Source organism: Anser brachyrhynchus (assembly GCF_964034855.1).
Source record: "Anser brachyrhynchus genome assembly, chromosome: 4".
NCBI classification, from domain to species: Eukaryota; Metazoa; Chordata; class Aves; order Anseriformes; family Anatidae; genus Anser; species Anser brachyrhynchus.
Genome location: NC_137698.1, coordinates 28,637,454 through 28,656,915, shown reverse-complemented (window position 1 = coordinate 28,656,915; position 19,462 = coordinate 28,637,454). Strand labels below are relative to the sequence as shown.

Here is a 19,462-nt window from a genome sequence, read left to right as displayed (position 1 = left end):
GTCTTCCTGTATTATATAATTCAGACCACAAGCTTAAGAAAATTAAGCTTTTCAGTTTGCAGCACATTTAAGTGGCTGAAAGATAGCTCCTGAAAACTGTAAGAGTTTCAAATTCTGATATTAACATTACTTTGTTTCTTAACGTTTTTATGGAACAAAAATACTTTTGAAATATTACATCACTAAGATGACCAGAGAAAAATATGTGCATAGAAAAGTTCTTCTCAGAATTTTTTGGAAGACAAGACTGCTCTTTACTGGGTGAAAGCCTGCAGTTGCTATACATGTGTTTGTCTCTAAACATTAAGACAACAATGTTTGCATGGTTAATGATTACATTTCCTGAGATAATGACAAGCACAGTAAAGTTCTGTCCCTTCATTGATGATACTGTATTTCACCCTTATAAATATGTCTAAATATTCTGTTTGGTCCTGAGGGCATCATGAATTCTGAACAGGATGTGGCTTTTCGGTTGATTCATTTGTTCTGCTGGTGCAATTGCACAGACAGCAAGGGATTTTAGGGAAGAGCTTAGTTTATGGAACCTGGCTGTGATGAAAGTTTGCAAACCTCTTCCATAAATTCTATTATAATCTAGTATTTTTTATTTTTTTATTTTTAAATTAATCTGGAAATGGAACTGTGTTGTTATAGGTCATACAGCTTGGGTTGTATAGTGGTAAGATATGTGACTAGTTGAAATGGAGATAGCACTATGCCTAAGAAATTAAGGATTAGAAGAACTAAAATTGGAAATGGAGGTTGAATGGCTTTTTCTGCTTTAGGCAATTCACACGGATTTCATGCAGCTGCATAGATTGTGTGGGAATCCAACTGAATTACTAAAAATGGAATATTTTAATTTGAGCTTTCCTGTATGAACACAGAAAAGTATTTCTATTTCATGCTATTTTCATTGGTAATCTGCATCATATACTAGCTTTTTCTCTATGCTGTGCAATTATACTGGCGAATAAGTTGTATACATAAGGAAGACCTATAAATAAACATGTAGCCTAACAAACTCAGCAGGGTGTCAAAAAACATGTTGACCTTCTAATAAGTGAGGGGTATGAATTTTATAGGTGTGACGTCTGAGATCTCTGCAGTGAACTGTGTATGACAGTATCATGTAATGGTTATAAAATATTCAAGTTCTGGCCTTTGGAAATATTATAGTTTACTGAAAATTAGCTTAAAATAGCAGTTATTTTGTTTTAGTAGATAGCAAGATACCTGGAAACAATAGCGCAATAACAGATATTTTAATCATAGAAATATCATACAAAGAGATGAGATAGATAAGTATGGGAAAATATATCTATACTAGCTGAAACTATGTCATAAGTCTATGTAATTTAGAAGGCAATGTTATTACTTTCTCTTTTGCAATTTTTTGCTTCTAGGAGACTCTTTCTTTGTTTATAATGACATTTTCAGCAGATATTATCAGCCCCTAAGTATGAGGCTTGGTGATCATGTGTACAAGCATTATATATTATGGCATATACAATTTCTGTGCTTCAATCAGTGAACAAGCTTCTACCTGGGAATGTTTTCTGCAACACTCTTCTAACAACGTCACTTTGTGACAAGTCCATATGCAGGTGAGGAACGAAATAAAAGGCAAAAGCTAATAGTTAATGAGTTTGCCAACAAACCACTTAATGAAAGCTCCTTCTTCAAGCCGTAGTACCAACAGGCAGACTCAGTGGTTCTTGTGAAAATACTTCGGGTTCAGCCCCTTGTTCTAGCTCCTGATACTTTATCTGTAGCCCTACATTTGGAGAACTTTATTTCTACCCAGCTCCTGCTGTGGAACACCAAGGCCAACTTTCCTTCAAGCATACCCACATATGCAATTCCTGCTGCTATGCTGATTTGCTGATTTTATCACTTGCCTGCCTTTGGATTGTGCCCTTGACTTACTCTCCTGGGGAACATGGACCTCCTTCCAAAATCTTGTACAATAGCTTGGTTTTCCACCTTAGTTTTCTGTCAGCATAGTACCTAATTATTGAGTCACCTGGAACCCAGTCCATGCTTAGCCACCTTGGTCTACCTGCTTATGTGCAGTTGTAAAAAGCCCTGTCCCAGCAGTAAATGCCAGAACCAGTCTCGAACTCACTGCTCAGCAGCTCCCTCTCACAATAGAGAGAAAATTTTCTTTTACACAGGAAATTAATGCACGATTGGAGCCACACAGACTAACTTCTCATTTATTTTTCTTAAATGAAACAAACAAAAAAATTTTCTCTGTTCTTTTTTTTCATCAAAGTTGGTGCACAGCCTGACCACAGAAAGGAGTTGGAACCAGACGTTCCACTTTACTCAGCATAAAGGGTCCCCATGTTGCCCAGGCAGATGGAATATGTGCTTCTCTGCACAATATGTGTCTTTGTCAGCAGGAATTTCCATCATTTTAAAAGCAATTTAAAATGCATTTTCATATTAAATTTGTTGCCAAAACTTGTATTAGAGATGTTTGTTTTCTTTCATGCAGACTTTCCAGACACATCTTTCTCTTTTTGAGATAACTAATACTGGGTGTGAACTGCTAATGTATAATGATGACTTGTGTTTTTCTAGTCATATCATTATAACTAATCCAATAAACACTGAAGTGACTTGATTTGATTACAGCACGCTGCACACACAGAAAACAGCAATTTAAGCAAATAATATACTTTGAAGGGACTCTGCCTATTCATTCTATCCTCTGTGGAAGAAGCCTACCAAACCAAAGGCTGTTCACATAATATACTTCTCCATTTCAATTTATTTTTTAACTTCTATAGAGTTATTGCAGAGTACAGAGAAGCATATTCACACGTGTGTACAACATCCACAGGTTTACAGACTGGTAATAGGAATAGGAACACTTCCTCTGCTTTTCCTCTGCTTCCAGGCCACTGCTTTTTAAACTATTCTTGGAAATGCAGCAGTTGCTTTAAGGCTGTTCATCTACCTTTCTTCAGCAGGAGAGGTAAAGTTTTGCTGAGTGACCAGCTGTGGCACCATAGTCACATATACCTTTCAGCTGGACAAGAACAAAAGAAAAGAATACATTATTTTAGTTACATGCTCTGTTTGGCAATTTTGCTAGTAAGCCAAAAAGTGAATCTGTTGCCTGTACTGCAGAATGAAGTCCCTGGCATAAAACGGCCAACAGTTGCTTCCTAGACCAACCCAATTAAAGTAATTTAAAGTCATTTTGGATTCTTTATAAAGAGAAATATAGAGTAGTTCATATATGGGGGAAAATTTTTCACTGAATTGCACTTGGCTAGTCAAAGCTAAGGTTTACATGATAAATAATTACAAAAACATGAATAAATTTCTCTTACATTCTCAATAAACCCTTAGAGCTGGCGTAAGATCTGAGAATTTTATGTTGTTGTTGATTATGGATAATGTGCAGAGAGGTGTCAGCTACTCTAGTCTCAACATGTTTTCCAAAGTGATAATGCAACCCATAAGCTGCATGTGTTTTGAAGTGGCAGCATCTGTAGAAGACTGATACTCTTTTGCAGAAATATAAAGAATAAAATCTTAGTTCTGGGAAGAAATGTAGATAGTGAGAAAAATAGACAGGGACATACAGTTGGTTGGGGAGGTGTGGGTGTTGGTGTAGGAGGAATTCTCTAGTACTTAGAGCTGGATCTATTCATGAACAGAACTTTACAAAATATGATTTCTGTTCTGAGCATACAATAACAAAAACTGTCCTGTTCTAAGTTTCCATTAACTTGAATGGAACTGAGATTTCACTGGACAGGAAAGGATACTAGGATGAGGGAAAAGAAAATAAAACCACCACCAACAACAAAAAACCCCAATGCTTTAAAAACCCCAGGGATTCTCAGATACTCAGAGAATAATCAATGTTAGACATGAAAACAAAACAAGGAAGACAAAGGAAATAAAATATTTGGTTTGGTTTTGATTGTTATGGAATTGAATCTTTAAAATAAGCTTCCTCACTGCCATTTTTAGAAGAGAAGAAGGAGGAGGAAGAGGAAAGAAAGACCGCGTCACATGGTTACTAATGCCTTTCCACATTAAAAAAGAAAGCCAGGTCTCTATGGCTATGTGTGCTCTATGTGTGTTTGTTGGCTAGGCTATCTACTGATGGTGCCTACAGGTGATCAGCTTGTATTGTTTTTCAGTTTTAAGCCAAGTCTGTTATGGTTACAGAAAACAATGCTGAAGACACAATTTCTAAAAATATGATTTTATCACAAAGGGAGACTGTTTCATTTGTTCCATTTAGCCACTGCTAGCTTAGTACATTTTATTTATTCCCTATGAAATGAATGGCACTAAACCAGAGATAAAAAAAAGTAGTAACTTCCTCAGTTTTCTGAGGTTCTGATGAAGCTTCTAATTTCAAAACAAAACCAACAACAACAAAACAACCCAAAACCCACACCCACAGATGAGAAGACTGAGGATTTTTGATTCTTAAGAAGTATCTAATAAAGTCTGATTGTATTAAATCCACGACACTTCAGTTGTTTAAATTAGGCTTCAGATATCAGAATCTCTCCTGAGACAGTTAATCATCACTTATAGATTGAAGATAGCATTTAGAAAATTAATGACAAAGATTAAAAACTTTGAAAAGGAAGGAAATTCCTTCCTTTAAGTTGTAAGCCAGCTACCTGAAATGATTAGGAATATGGAATTCTGCATTTATTGTGTCCCTCTAATTTCCTCCTTAACGTTACTTGTACTTCTTGGTGACTAGGAGTGCAAGTAGAAAAACCTCAAAACAGGATTTGAGAATGTCAGATCTTCCTCTTTCTTTCCTTTTCTGTTATAAGATGTTATGGATAAGAAAGATAGGTAAACCAACTGCAACCCAAAATATCATTAATTCAACCTAAATATTTTAAAATCCTTCCCATTTTAGTAAAGTCTTGCACGGATAACTGATTGCAATAACCAGTTCTGATGATGAAGAGAAGGATGGGAATGCAGCCTAAAGCAAAAGTACTTCTAATGAACACTGGAGTCTAGAGTCTGGAAATATTGTACTTATTGAAGTTAACATAGTCAAAATGATGTGGGGATGCTTTGTATGTTACTGATTTAATGCATTTTTTTTCTTATTTTCAAATTCTCAAACTGAATATGAAAGTGGTGATATAACTAATATCTGTGGATGAAAAAAAAAAAGTGAAATATTTCTGATACAGAATTCCTTTTGAAATGACTGTTAGCCTTTCACTTATACAGTCATTAAGATAGGATCACAACTTGTATAGCAATTTAACACTATTTGTTTTTAAAATATATTTATATACATATGTATATATATAATTTCTTTATATCATACCACCAGGTCTAATCCTGAAGTAGTTCATTTGCTTATTCTGTCTTTAAGAAACCGTTTGGGATAACAATGGGTTGTAAAAAGCAAATTTCCTGTCCTTCATGCCACGGACTGTCTGACTCTGATCTCTCATACTAGGCTGTACTAAGGCAGGCCCTAGTGCACCCCCTTGCTAGACAATGCACTGCAAATCTTTGTTATAGACCTATAAGAATGTTTATAGTTTTATTTACTGAAAAGGTTTTCTGGTAAAATCTTTGCTACATTTAAAAAGGAAGGCAAGAGTGAGCAAGTTTCATTTATCTACAGTAAGCACATTTAACTGTGGGTGATTTCTTTTGATGGTTATGTTAAGGGTCATAAGGAAAAAGCCAATAAAGATCAATACTAGAATTGTGAGAGCTGAGGATTCATTCTTGCCTTCAGTTCTGTACCACTTTCTAAAGCGAACTTTTTCTCTAAAGATTCCTACAGAATCTTTATAATTAGAGACAATTTCTTTATGTTTAAGAGAAATGGGAAAATAATATTTAGAGGAAGAAGCAATTGTGTCTTTAAGCTCTATTCTGCTGGAAATTGGAAAAGACAGAATCAGAATTTGTAAACGTCAGACAAAATCTGGGCACGCATACAGGGCTAAAAAGAAATATAGTAAAATATCAGTTTGGGATTTTAAAGAGCTGCCTGACTTTTCTCAGACTGAACATGTGTAGATATGCCTTGATAGTAGGGACTTACTATTCGTGAAATACTTTCTGGTTTTAGCTTAATCTCACACATTAATAGGTCTACAAAATATACCTCTGTAAGTTGCTGTTTTGAAATTTCAGAAGGGGAAATAACCTTGCCAATATGTTTTCAGTCCATTAGCATTAGTGCCCTAACAGAAGAATGGCCGGTCTCATTGTGGTCAGCCTTGTGGCTAGCCTTCTTTCTCTTTCTTCCCCCATTTCCTTTCTATTGTGGAAGAACACAATAGAAGCTTCACAAAGAGGAAAGTGCTTGTAGTATTTAGGGTGGGCCAAATACTAATTCAAGACCAAAGAGGACATTCATACAAAAAGCAAGATATTAAAGTTATGTTCTTAACTAAAAATATCTTTGTTTGCCCTAGATGTACCATGTAGCAATAGTCTTTGCTAATCCTTTTTCCCAAGTTACATTATTCATTACAAATTATCGCAGATATTTAAAAAAATAACTATTTGGCAGACTGTTCTTCATGATCCCATCTTATCTTCTACCTTTCTTACTTTTTATTATTTCTTACCCTAATCCCAAACTGTGCCTGGACACCACACAGTGGAAAACATTTGTCCAGAAGCAGCAATGGAAGATGTGGGCTGAAAGCTTCATTTTCTGAGCAGTTTTGTTAACCATATCAAAAATGCCTTTGCTCAGTCAGATTGAGGTGTTCAGATTATGCTGAAATTCTACAGTTGTCTAGATGTACACGACTACTATATGTAGCTAAGGCATTTTGCTAAACTAGTTCTTTTTTTCAACCTATTTAATGCAGAATTATTTGGGGCATCTCTGTGCTGCACTGCAGAGAACACCAGGGACAAGCCAATATCAATCAAGGCTAGAATTATTTTGCTGAGTGTAGGGCACGCATGAGCATTGAACACTTTGTTAGTGGGGTCTACCACAAACCTCTTCTATGACAAGCTTTGGATTTTGGTACTAACATGGTTTGCTCAGACTTTTTTTCCTTACGTAAGTCTGTATGTTAGCCTCTAATGAAGTGTAAAATCTTGCTGATTGTATAAGAAAGTCATGAGGAATCCATCATATGTAATAAAGACAGGGCTCCTGGCTGCAAGAATAAATCAGCACAACAGCAATATAGGAGGAAGACGCAGATGTGATTTGGTATGGAGTCAGAGAGGCTTCAGGGGACTCTAAGATATTTAGGTCATGAGAAGAAAAAGGATTTTGCTGTAGGTAAACAGGACCTTAATCTCTTCCCAGCTAATGACAGTTACTTTGATGCACAGACAATGTTTATATGGGGAAATTATACATTGCAATCCTTCTTACCTACCCGTGTACGTCCCTACAAGTTTTGTTAGTTCCTTTGTAAACATCTGAATGGTCCCATTGTAGTTGCCTCTATGGGAAAGAACATGTGTGAGTTAATTAGAACAAGCTTTCTAAGCCTCCACTGCTGTTGTTGCTGTGATCCAAACAGCAAAAATATGGTTGCTAGAAGTATTAGTGAGTAAATATTTTAAGTGACTTTAATGAGACCCTCTTTTCTCTTCTTCTTTAATATACTTTTTCTTTCTCTTTATCTTTTGTTTTCCCCTGTAGGAAGCATATGTGGTTCCCTGAGAGTTTTAAGAAGAATTCTAGAAAAAAAGCCCACAAGATTATGTTGAACAAATATCCTTCTAGTAGAGACTACAGGGAGCCCAGCAATACATATCACCCAGCACCCCAAGAACCATCAGATCACTACTACCACCAGCTAGTGATTCTCACTCCCTCACACTTCAAAACTTTTTCATCTGTTTTTTTGTTTTTTTTTTCCTTGTATATTTAATATTATAAAATTGCCCTAAAACTAATTTTATTACCATTAAAAACCTCTAAAAATCAAAGAGCAATTTTAATAGAAACTTGAAACACACAATAATATCATAACCAGCGTCAAATTTAAGACTGTTGCACTAAAATGAAAGCTGAAACATTCAGAAACTGAAGTGTTAACTGTCTAAGATCACAGATGAAAAGGCAAAGGACTGTACTTCAGGGTAACAGCTGCTTTTGCTCTGAAGTCTACATATTTTTCATAGTTTGGGTGAAAGATTTTATCACTTTTTCCTGTAAGAATTTTGTAGGTGGGCAGATGACAATTTAATAGAGCAAACGGAGCTGTTGGATTGGTGTAGTGTCAGAATTGAGCTGCATTCATCTGCTAATTCACAATGAGATCATTTTATAACACAGACCAATGCAGTACCAAAGATGTGGCATAATTTAAGCACAAATGTAGAAAGAGGATATGAAAGAGATACAAAATGAGCTATGAAACAATATAAAGTAAATGCTGAAAAATAAGTGTCTTTTAATTAAAGACAGAGAGAAAAAATTGTGCCTGAGGTTTGACAAAACGTATAGCTGGAAGAGCCCTATAATGAAAACAATTTCTTTAGCGTCTGTGGTTTACAGAATAACCTTTGCCATAGGTTATTCTGTAAATTACTTTTTAAAAGTCAAAGTTAAACTTGTAGATTAAATTTAAAAAGCATTTGTTTGATGGATTTAGATATATTGAGAGGGGTCAAGAAACCTTTTCCTCAATTTGAGTACATTATCAGACAAACCTATATTGCCCCATGCTGTGATTGGAAAGCAGATGAGGTCTTTGCCATCTGTTCTGAAGGTCCTGAGTTTAATTCTCCATGGGAGTTAGTACATGGTGCTGGTAGGAGGGGAGGAATTCATTTGGGAAACTGTTTATCTTTTGTTTGGAGAAAAAACAACTTTTATATAATATTATTGTAATCAGAAGAGATTTCAGCCCAGTTCTAAACTTTCCTGAGGCTTCCCACTAAATTGTAAACTAATGATTCTGGTGAAAAAAAAGAAGATTGTAGTGGACAGTGATATTTCTCGAAGGTGCACTTTTATATTATTCTTTGAGCTGAAAAGCAAGGCATAAATATCCTGTACGTATTATGTTCATGTTCACAAATTTTAAATCTGTACTACTTTCTAGAACTTAATGATGTCGTGAGGATTAAGTTTCAGTCAGACAAAAATAATAATATTCTGATGTCTGAAAGGGAAGGAGTAAGAAGATGATATACAGCAAGTGGCATATTCTTTAAAATCTCTCTTTTTTAATTTTTATTTTTTATTTGTTTGTTTTAGTAAAGAGCTTTTGGTAAAGAACTCTTTACTCCTGTTACTTTTCTTCCAAATAACAAACAGATGTAGGATAATATACCTTTCAAGTATTTTCTTTCTTATGTTTTCATACTAAAGATATTTTAAACAGATGATCATAGATGTCAGTCATTTAGGGCTACCACCTGCTGAGTTTTTCAAGTGGGTCATGTGAGGATTCAGCTAAAGCCAAGCCAAAGACCCTGTTTTCTTATTATATTTCTACTTCTATCATTGGATACATGGATATATCTTTATGAAATACATGTGTGTGTTAAAAGTTTTGCACATGGGTGCAAGGGCTTGGCACTGTCTGGATGTCTTAGAGTTTTTTTTTTTTTTTTAATCACAATATTCTTCTTTTTCAGACAAAGTTAACATGGAACCTCATTAATGAGCTGAATTTGTAGCAACTGCTTCCCCCTACTCTCTAGTTTCAGTTTCCTGACTTTTGCCTAGGGGACTGATTAAATGGGGATGTGTTAATAGTATATGAGCTAGTAAGTGATTATATCTTTTGTATTGATCTTGTCTAATAGGATGTCCTTGGAAGAGAGGCAGGAAAGCAACATGGATGGGCCCTTGGAGGAGTGGGAGATGCAGTGGCAAAGCCCACAGAGTCCAGAGTTACACAGCTGTTTCATTCGAGCTGGGAATAAGGAGATCAAAGGAGCTCTGCACCGCTAAATGGGCTCTCTGGAGAGAGGGAAGAAGACAGTTAGGATAGAGGGATGCAAGTAGGAATTATGAGTCTGTTGCTCTTGCTGACAGGGACAGATGTGAGACGTGGACAGAAATCCCAGGGATTGCAATGTGAAAGCAATTGGAGTTTTTCTCCAGCTTCTGGGGAAATGTGAACCACAGGAAATCATAGACTGTGAAGGGTTGTGTACTGTTTTAAAGTTCTGTCTCTTGTTTTCTGCTTCTGAATGGGTAATGCTTCGGTCCACAGAGGCTGCTAGGTGCCAGTGGCATAGCTCCTACAGGGACCAGGTACAAACCTTAAGCCACTGTCTCTGGTACCTGCAGTTTGCAGGTATAGCTTTGCTTTCAGGTGGGATGGCTGAGCAATTGCACTCCAAGAGAAGTTACAGCTCGGGTTATGAGGTAGGTTGTTGGGAAAGTGAAGTTATTTAGCTTTGTTTCTATGTGGCATTATAAATTTTTTCTTTCAGGAAACAGTGAGAAAACATCCCAGAAGAGAGACCTAAAATGAGAGGTATAAAATCTCAGGTTTTACATATGTATATAGCTATTATTCTATTTTCCCTATACTACATTTTTTTTTTAATTCAGAAAACCTGTTTTCTTGTGTTCATGGGTTCAAAGTGGCTGAAAAGTCATTACTTTAATGAGATATGAAAAAGCTGTTGGAATGACTTTTTAAGCTGTATTTTCAATTAAGTCCATTTAAAATATTTCTGTTGATTTTGATCTTATATAAAGAATAATAGTTTGGTAATTATAATAGGATTCAGGTTTACAAATTTAGGCAAAGGTTTTGTTTACATAAAAAAGAAAGGCCCAGATCTATAATGTTTAAAAACATAAATTGAAATAAAGGAACAATGAGCTTGTAGTCCAATACTAAGATCTGTTCTTGTAATCAGGAATGACTTTGGATAGAAAGTACTTCCAGAAGCCAAGAAAACTTAAATGTTTGGGTTCCCACCTGGGCTTAAAGTCCTGGGATTTATGATTTTAACTTATTTAAGTGCTTATAAAAATTTTGTCCGTGTGTGTTCAAAAATGTGATCAAGGGCCAAATACTCCCAAAGTTTAGATAAGTCCCTGAGGTTTTGATTCCAATGCAAATTGAGGGCCTAGAGGTTTTTGAAAATTCATTTAAACACCTTGTGCAGCTCTGAAACTTTTGACAGAGTTGTGTATAAAGAATTAATACAAACGTTATGGGCACTGACCTTTGGATAGTTTCACATCTATAACATTATGTATACGTCAGTGCTGAATGCAGTTTCTTTTGAGATGACACAGATATTGGTGCTACCAGGAAGGCTTTTTATCGTCTTCTAAAAACATGACTTCTACTTTATTTTGGGAAAATAAATTAGTGCCTTTAAGTTAGCAGGATAAATTATTTGATGGACTCGAATGTTCATTTTTGATAATCAGGTTTTCAGCCTGTATTATTTCTCTTATGTGCTCTGCCAATAGAGAACTTTATAAATTAAAGAAATAATAATTCAATTTGCAATGTATTTCAGTATAACATGAGGAATTTAAATGTATAACAAGAAGAAATCCCTGTGACTTAAATTAAAATGTAAAACACCTCTACTTATATTGCTTTGATTTGTATAGTTAAGGAAAGCAAAGGATTAAGGTAGCAGAGAGACACTGTGGTGGTGTGGGTAGTGTACCTGTGTGTGCACATTTGCAGTTACACCCTTACAGGTGGATTTGTATATACTTTCCTTCATTGCCCATGCGTTGAAGCAGGTGAGCTGTTACTAAATACTGCAGCTGCCTGAAGATGAGATGGGCAAACTGTGTGCACTGTTCAGATGTGGAAGGACTTGAAATTTTTCTTATTGAAATTTTCTTATAGAAGAGAGCAAGAAGCGACTGCAGGAATCTGCTAGCACACCGCCCTGGGGTGTGTGAAGAGGGTCCATATTATCCCCTCTAGCTGGTAAGAAGAAGGGTATTCTGTCTTCCTGGCAAGTGTCTTAAGACTGTGGCTATCAGTCGTTTTATAATGGAGCTCTCCTGGGAAGATGTTCATCAGACCAAGGGAAGGAATGATTCTATAGTTGTATTATGGTATGAATAATACCTTATAAAAATGAAACATCTTATCTGAGTTCTGTGACTGTGGACTGACGTCAGACCATTTGTCCTGTTCCCCAACTCATCTTGCATGACCTTTTGAATAATGGCAAAAGAATATTGGTATGGCTCCAGTTTTCTGATGTTGATTCAAGTTATTAAAAAGTCTCGGTCAGAAAATAAAAACGATTAGAAATCCTCTCAGAAACTCTTCTGGGACTCCTGTGTGGAATTTGAAAATATTTAGCTCTATTCAGCACACACTTTTTTGACGTATGTAATTACTGGTCCACGCTAAAGAAGTTCATTTTCCGTATAAGACAGCGTATCTCATCCATCTTTCCAGATATAAAACAGCAATGCACTGAACCAGCCTTTTCATCTTCCTGTACTATTAAGCATTTTCCCTTTTACTTTGGCCACTGCCACATATACACGCTTTCTTGATCTTAGTTTTCTTTATCAACTTTGCATAGGTTATTAATTTTAATTTCTACAGATCTTCTGCTTGTTTCAGTTTCTTCTTTTGTAAATGTGAGACGCGGTGGGGCAGCTTTGCCCAGAGGTACTGGAAGTACTTGATAACCTAACGGTTGCATTGTCCTCCTAGGAGAGTGGGGCCCTTTCCCAGATCAGACTGACTGTGCATGTGAGCTGCAAGTAACTGTCAGCTATCAGATGTAGCCATAGCAGTGTCTGGACACATTGGTTAGCCACCCTCCCCATCTGACCTCAATGCAAGGCCTATCACGTACAGAAGGCCAAAAAGGAGGGCTCTGGCCTGCAAACCACTCAATCAGGCTGGACCACAAATTGTGGTGTTGAGAAACTTGCTGAAATCAGGTGTCTTTTAAAATAAAGTCACAAGAATGTGGGTGGCTGGAGAGTTGGGCTGTAGGGGTTGTCAGCATTTTTCAGCTGTGTTGTATCTGGTGTGCCTGTCTCTGTGGATCAGATTCTACTGCCTAGGCTCTCCTCTGCTTGGAGTTATTCACAGAGAATGGAAACACAAAGGCATAACCCACATGTTCACCAAGTGACTAATGTAGGAGAGGGCTATGCTGTGCACCAGCCTGACACCAGACAGTACACAGGGTTGAAAAGTATTTAACAGTATTTTATGTTAACCCTGGAAACCGGCTGAGAAGCTGAAGCAGTCCTTCCTGCTGACTGTGATCTGCCAAGTGCTGCCTGACACCAATACTTGCCTCTCTCTTTTTGTAGATTTGGGCCTTTGCCTTTCTTGATTCTCTCTCTCAATCTGCCATCTCAACCCTCATGCTCCTTCACTTCCAATGTATTTATAGTTAACTTCCTTTGTGTCGTTCTATTTTGTGTGATGGGTCAATTAGGAGTTTTCAATTTACTGGAATCAGTGCACACATTTCAGCATGCCATTTGCAGGAAAGGACACTCAGCACATTATGGCCTATACTCATACTCAAACCAAGGAAAGGAAATGATTTGTGATCCACACTTTCCTTGTGAACTCTGGCTACTATTGATTACCGTGCGGATGAAATACATCCTGGTGTCAGCCTCTGAATCCAAATCGCTTTATTGTCCTCTGGTTTATGGCAACAAAATAAGAACAAGTCAGGAAGTACCCAAAATACCAATATGCACTGAGTGCATATCATACCAGACAAAAGAAGTCTCTATTGCACATGCAGAACCAACAGTGATTTTGATGATTTTCTAGAAAAAGACATTGACAGCAAATGATAAAGCTAGAGACAGTGTTTCATTTGTTGGGATAAGGAAGTGCTTTGAAAATGAAAATATTTAGCATGGAAGAGAAGAGACATTAAATGCATGTGTTTTTATTGTACAACTGGCTTTATAAAATGGCTTTGTAGTTTATTGGGTTGTGCCATGTGGCCCATTTCTGGCACTTTCTTTAGATGCTCCAGGGAGCTGTGTTCTCAAGTATCCTCACGTATTAATGAAAATTTGTATTGTTTTAGGGGAAGCAGATCGAGGAGGGGACCACAAAGAGGGCTCTTGACAGCATGGGTTATAGAAGGAAAGAGTTCAGAAAAAAATATTTGGACGTGAAATAAAAGCCATCAGAAGAAACCTGATGTAGTAAGGTTTTACATTTTCACAGCTAGAGACCTATCTGGACAAGAGCACAAAACACACTATCTTGCCCTTTCAGTCACAAAGCTGTATTCTGGAAGTTGTCTGAGCTTATATTTCTGACAGGAAAAAAAAAAAAAAGAGCTCAAATCTACTATGTATTGTTGAGCTGTTGTATTTTCAGGCTTTATGTCAGGATTTAATTGCATGTTTGGAATTTTATTATTCTCTTTTTATTACATAAGACAGTGAAAAGGGTGAGGTGTGTGCATTGAAAACTTCTGATGTCTAGTTGCTAGGATATCATGTATGTTTTTGAAGTCTTTTATCAAGGCAAATGGACAATAACACTGTTTTTTTTTTTTGATTTTATGATGGGTTTTGTCAAAATACAGTCATGAAAACTGGTGGACATTTCTTTAATTCCTACTGTTTTATTGACTGGCTGAAGCTCTCTGAGCAGTTCAAACTCAATACCTGAACCTAAAACAATGGCTATGTTTTAGCCAAAAGTATATTGTTGTTGCAATTTAAATTTGGCAGACTACATCTTGACACACAAAAAATAATTTCATCTGTTCTGTTTGTACCTTCTAGGACTTTCATTAATTCAAACGTGTATGGTGTAAATCCAAGCTGTGGGTTTCAATACTTCATACAATAATTTTCTAAATATCAAATGACTTTATGGGGATAGAATAACATTATGATTTGTGCACATATAGTAGATATGTATAATATTACAATAATAATTTTTTTAAAGAAAATTCTGTTTAATTTAAATGCTTGAGTTGAAATGATGAATTCAATATTTTGTATAATTGTCAAAAGTTATGTAAATAAGCATGTCCATATATAAATTCTGTTATGTTTCAGGGTAGTTCAACTAATAAGGAAATAAACTTTACATTCTTATGGAAAAACCATCACCACCACCACCAAAAAAAAAAAAAATCAACAAAAAACCCTAAACAGCCTACATTCTATTCTGAGCCATCCATCATTAAAATTTCTTCTGTGCTTTATGCATGCATGACTAAATTTTTGAACTGTTTGAGCTTCAGTATTTTATTTCATTTGAGTTCCTGTAAGTGCTTTCTAATTAGAATTACACTTCAATTACTTGAAAATTTTCTCCAAAGCAGCCTCTGCACCAGAAAGAGGACTGGGAAACACCTGTTCTTTAGAGATTTTGGTATTGTTCTGAGTATCAGAAAAAATCTTTTAGCAAAACCAGACTTGCTGAAGCTGATGATTCTTCTTGCTCTAGGCCAAATCTTCTTTGCATGAATCACAGAATCACACAGAATCACAGAATCGTCTAGGTTGGAAGAGACCTCCAAGATCATCTAGTCCAACCTCTTCCCTAACACTAACAAGTCCTCCACTAAACCATATCACTAAGGGCTACATCTAAACGTCTTTTAAAGACCTCCAGGGATGGCGACTCAACCACCTCCCTGGGCAGCCTATTCCAATGTCTAACAACCCTTTTGGTAAAGAAGTTCTTCCTAACATCCAACCTAAACCTCCCCTGGCGCAACTTTAGCCCATTCCCCCTCGTCCTGTCACCAGGCATGTGGGAGAATAGACCAATCCCCACCTCTCTACAGCCTCCTTTAAGGTACCTATAGAGAGTGATGAGGTCTCCCCTGAGCCTCCTCTTCTCCAGGCTAAACAACCCCAGCTCCCTCAGCCGCTCCTCGTAAGACTTGTTCTCCAGACCCCTCACCAGCTTCGCTGCCCTTCTCTGGATTCTCTCGAGCACCTCCATGTCCTTCTTGTAGCGAGGGGCCCAAAAGATCTATTGCTCCCATTCTTGTATACCTCATTAATGAACTCACCTCACACTCTGCATGTTTTGAAAACTCCATGCGAAGGGTTCTATATTCAGCACTGGCTGAATGAATTACCAAATGCATGTTTATGAATTTTGGTCTTCTCATTTACAAAGCCCAGAGTACTTCACTATGTATCTTTTCATTTTATATACATATATATATATATATGTATTTGTATACATATACATATATTACTATCTTGGAAAGACTCCTCTGGACTAAGGAAGAGATGTGTATGAACATAACCCAATGAGCATAACTGATTTGTTGTAAGTAGTCAAATCTTGTATTACATTTGCAAATTTTTGTTTAAACAATTTAATTAAGGTCAGGTTTTCTAGTACTTGGATGGATATCTAAGTACAGTCACATAAGACTGTCCACACAGTCACATAAGAACAGTCACAACACCACTTTGTTCACTCTGTGATCTAAAAAGCATTTAGACCACATTAGCAATGGACCATTTCTCAGCTTGTAAATCCTGCTTGGATGTGCTTCATATAGAGGTTGAGAGGGTCAGTTTCTGAATCTCTGAACAGCTTTGGGACAGTAAAATCTTATGCAATGCTAGGTCAGAGTGTGAGTGGAACTGGTTCATGACTGCCCGCATCTGACTCTGTGCACCTGGGAGAGTTGGCAAGTAACACTGGGGATGCAGTCAGCAGAGTGAGTATCCCAGTGCTGTTACCATCACCCGAAAATAAAGTCTACCAACTATCATGCTGGATGCAATTTCTTGTAACAGGGGAACAAAGAAGATTTTTTGTGTAACTGTATCTTATTCTCATGACATATCTGTATTGTTCTGAATGCTGAGTGTATTCATTTCCAGTGCCATACAGCAACCATAAACCCAGTGATTTTCTTTTATACGGATAATTTTCTGTCTGCTTCTTAAGTAGAAGAAAGGAGCCAAAACTCAGCTGTGAATATGATCTGCTACCTTTTGTATCAGAAGTCACACTTTTTGATGTGAAAGCTTCTATGGCACTCTCTTTAAGAATAGCACTCCTGGCAAAACTCCTGAAACAGCACCCTACTATGTCCTAAAATTCAACTGATTGTGGCACCTTTTCCCACCATCTGTGCCACATTGCTTTGTTGCTGTGCTAGTCACCGCCTGTGTTTCAGCCTGGATATAAAGGATAGCTGATGAAAGTAGCTGATAAAAGTCTTCCTACTTTGCTTCATGAGAGTGTGATCAATGTGAATCAATGTGAGAGTGTATTCTGTGATTCTGGATAGAAAAAAAAAGAACTCCATTAGAAATTCAAAACAGTAACATGCATTTCTTCACTGAAACCTTCAGTTGCAAGCACCTTGAGTTGTATTAGCTACTCTCATTTTTAGAATTTATATGTGGACAAATAAATAAGGCATTATTGTCAGGACTGCTGGACAATATTTCTAAATTAACACCAGAACTGCACCCCATTCTCCGTCTAAGCCTCAGAAACATTTAAAGGACAACAGGTGAAACCTCATGATGCATCTGTAAAGTGCAATATGTAGCTCACCACCCAAGAAGAAGTCTGTGTGTGTGTGTGGTGTCTTAAAATCTCTCTGGGTCCTGCCAGTTCAGAGACTCTTGAAGGACTGAACATTGTAACTTAGAAAGAATTCTTGGAACTAGATCTCCAAGTGTCTATGACAGAAAAACCTTCGGTAGTTAGGAAAAACGTTTTAACATCCTTTATGCTCTGTTGACTCTTGTTCCCGACATTAACAAGTTCAACCAGAGTTGAGGAACTTGTTCAACATTGCAGTCCCCAGAAGTTTACATTTCAACAAACATAAAATATGAACAAAGGAGACAAACAAAAAGAACAGAGAAAGGAAGGATATGGCTTCAAACAAATGATTCAATATAAGTCAAAATACAGCTAAAGAAAGAGAGGAAGAATAAATCCTTTAAATGAGCAACATTAGCCACAAAGCCCCGAATGAACATGAAAAAATCCAAAAACACCAGGAATTATTCATAGAAGCTCACGCCCTCCCCTAGAAATTACAAACTACTGAGTATGCTGAGGCTCCACAGCCTCTGTTTTTCTTAACCATAACCCTAACATTAACTGTAACGCTTGCCATGCTCTAAGTGCACTAATAGACATTGATGGTCCTGAGCAACCTCACCTGGGATGCTGCCCACACACCCTCTGCCCATGGGGGGACCCAACATGCCATTTAAGCTCAGATGAGGGTCATCACTCTTTTTTTTTGTGCTATGTTGGCATTCTATTTGTCCTTCTGTCTTTCTGTTCATCTGACTTCATCTCCTGGCTGGACCTTAGGCTTGCATTGCAGGTAGTTCTTTTGCTAGCTTTTTTTCTTGGGTGGACTATTCTGATTCATGTTGTAGCCTCATTTGCAGTCTTGCCTCCAGCTGCTCTCCACTGAAGTGTCTGGGTGGACCCTGTTTCCAAAACCCTGTTCTGCCTATTGCATTCATATGCTATGGGACTGTGCTCCAGTCAGTGTGGGAAAGGACTTTGCTGAGGTTACCCTTGGCTCCCAGTTTGTCCTCTATTGTGGAACAGCCCTGCTTATGGTGCTCCCTGGAAGCACTAAGCATAGCACACCTGACATGCTGAGAAAGAAAGCATGGGGTGTGATAGCCTCAAACCTGTTTCTCTAGAGGTTTGAAACAGTGTTTTCAGGATCTAGAATTTCAGGGTGGAGGGTTGTTTTTTGAAAACAACAATTGTTCTTACTGTGATATGGCTGTCAGTACTTGCAGAAGATCCAGATCTTGAGAAAAGTCAAAGGAAAAATGAGTACTGTTTGTACAATTCATACTTTGAGCTAGCAAATGAATAGTACGTGTACCAGAGACTTGGGGTGGGGTTCTGGATGGGGAATGGTGTCCATTTTATACGAGATTTAGAAGCTTCGCATATTTAAATTGGAACTATCATAAACAAACAAACAAAAAAACACAACAAAAAAACCTTCAGAATGAGATTGCCATTCTGTGTCCAACTTGACAAAGTACACAGCAAAGAAATTGCAAGGCTGGAAGCAGGGTTTCTGGGGTTTCTTTTTGTCAGGTAGGCTGTTGGCCTGGGCAGTGTGGTCAGGCTCTTCAGCACCCTGCTGGAGTGAGCAGGTATGTGAGCTGATGGGAAGCACGAGGCAGGATTTGGAAACAGCTTAATCTGACAGAATTTCATTAAAATTGAAACAACTGTGGGAAACATTTAAACATTAATGGATAGGCAATTTGCGAATAGAAAGATGTTCAATAAAAATAGCAGTGTTGTTGTTTTCTCCTCCAGTTGGCTTTACTGGTAATTCTCCTTGCATACCATGCAGTAGTAGTTGGTATGGTTCCACGTGATTGTTTTTTGGCTTGGGGGTTTTGGTTGCTTTTAGATTCCTTTGCTCAGAAATGTTGTTGGTTATACAGAGAAAACAACATCAAAATAACTTGCAGTCTTAATCACTCAAGAGTTAAGAAACAGCATTAAGATTGTTGAGGCCATTATAGTTCAATCCCTGTGTACAT

General features: G+C 37.2%; 2 protein-coding genes across 8 annotated transcripts in view; one reads left to right on the top strand and one right to left on the bottom strand.

The window, feature by feature from the left end:
- Positions 1-19,462, bottom strand: part of LOC308195034 (uncharacterized protein) — a 77,426-nt gene that overhangs the window by 40,167 nt on the left and 17,797 nt on the right. The window contains exon 3 of one of the 6 annotated variants that reach the window (XR_013951165.1): positions 1,077-3,043. The exons of 4 other annotated variants lie outside the window; for them this stretch is intronic. The gene's annotated coding sequence lies outside the window, so the exon portion shown is untranslated. Of the gene's footprint in view, positions 1-1,076; positions 3,044-6,975; positions 7,457-19,462 lie in introns of those variants that run through there. One more of the 6 variants, XR_013951166.1, reaches the window with a different exon arrangement.
- TLL1 (tolloid like 1) overlaps positions 18,131-19,462 on the top strand; it is a 160,973-nt gene continuing 159,641 nt past the window's right edge. Inside the window, exon 1 of one of the 2 annotated variants that reach the window (XM_080591748.1) lies at positions 18,131-18,261. The gene's annotated coding sequence lies outside the window, so the exon portion shown is untranslated. The remainder of the gene's footprint in view (positions 18,262-19,462) is intronic. The other variant, XM_080591737.1, reaches the window with a different exon arrangement.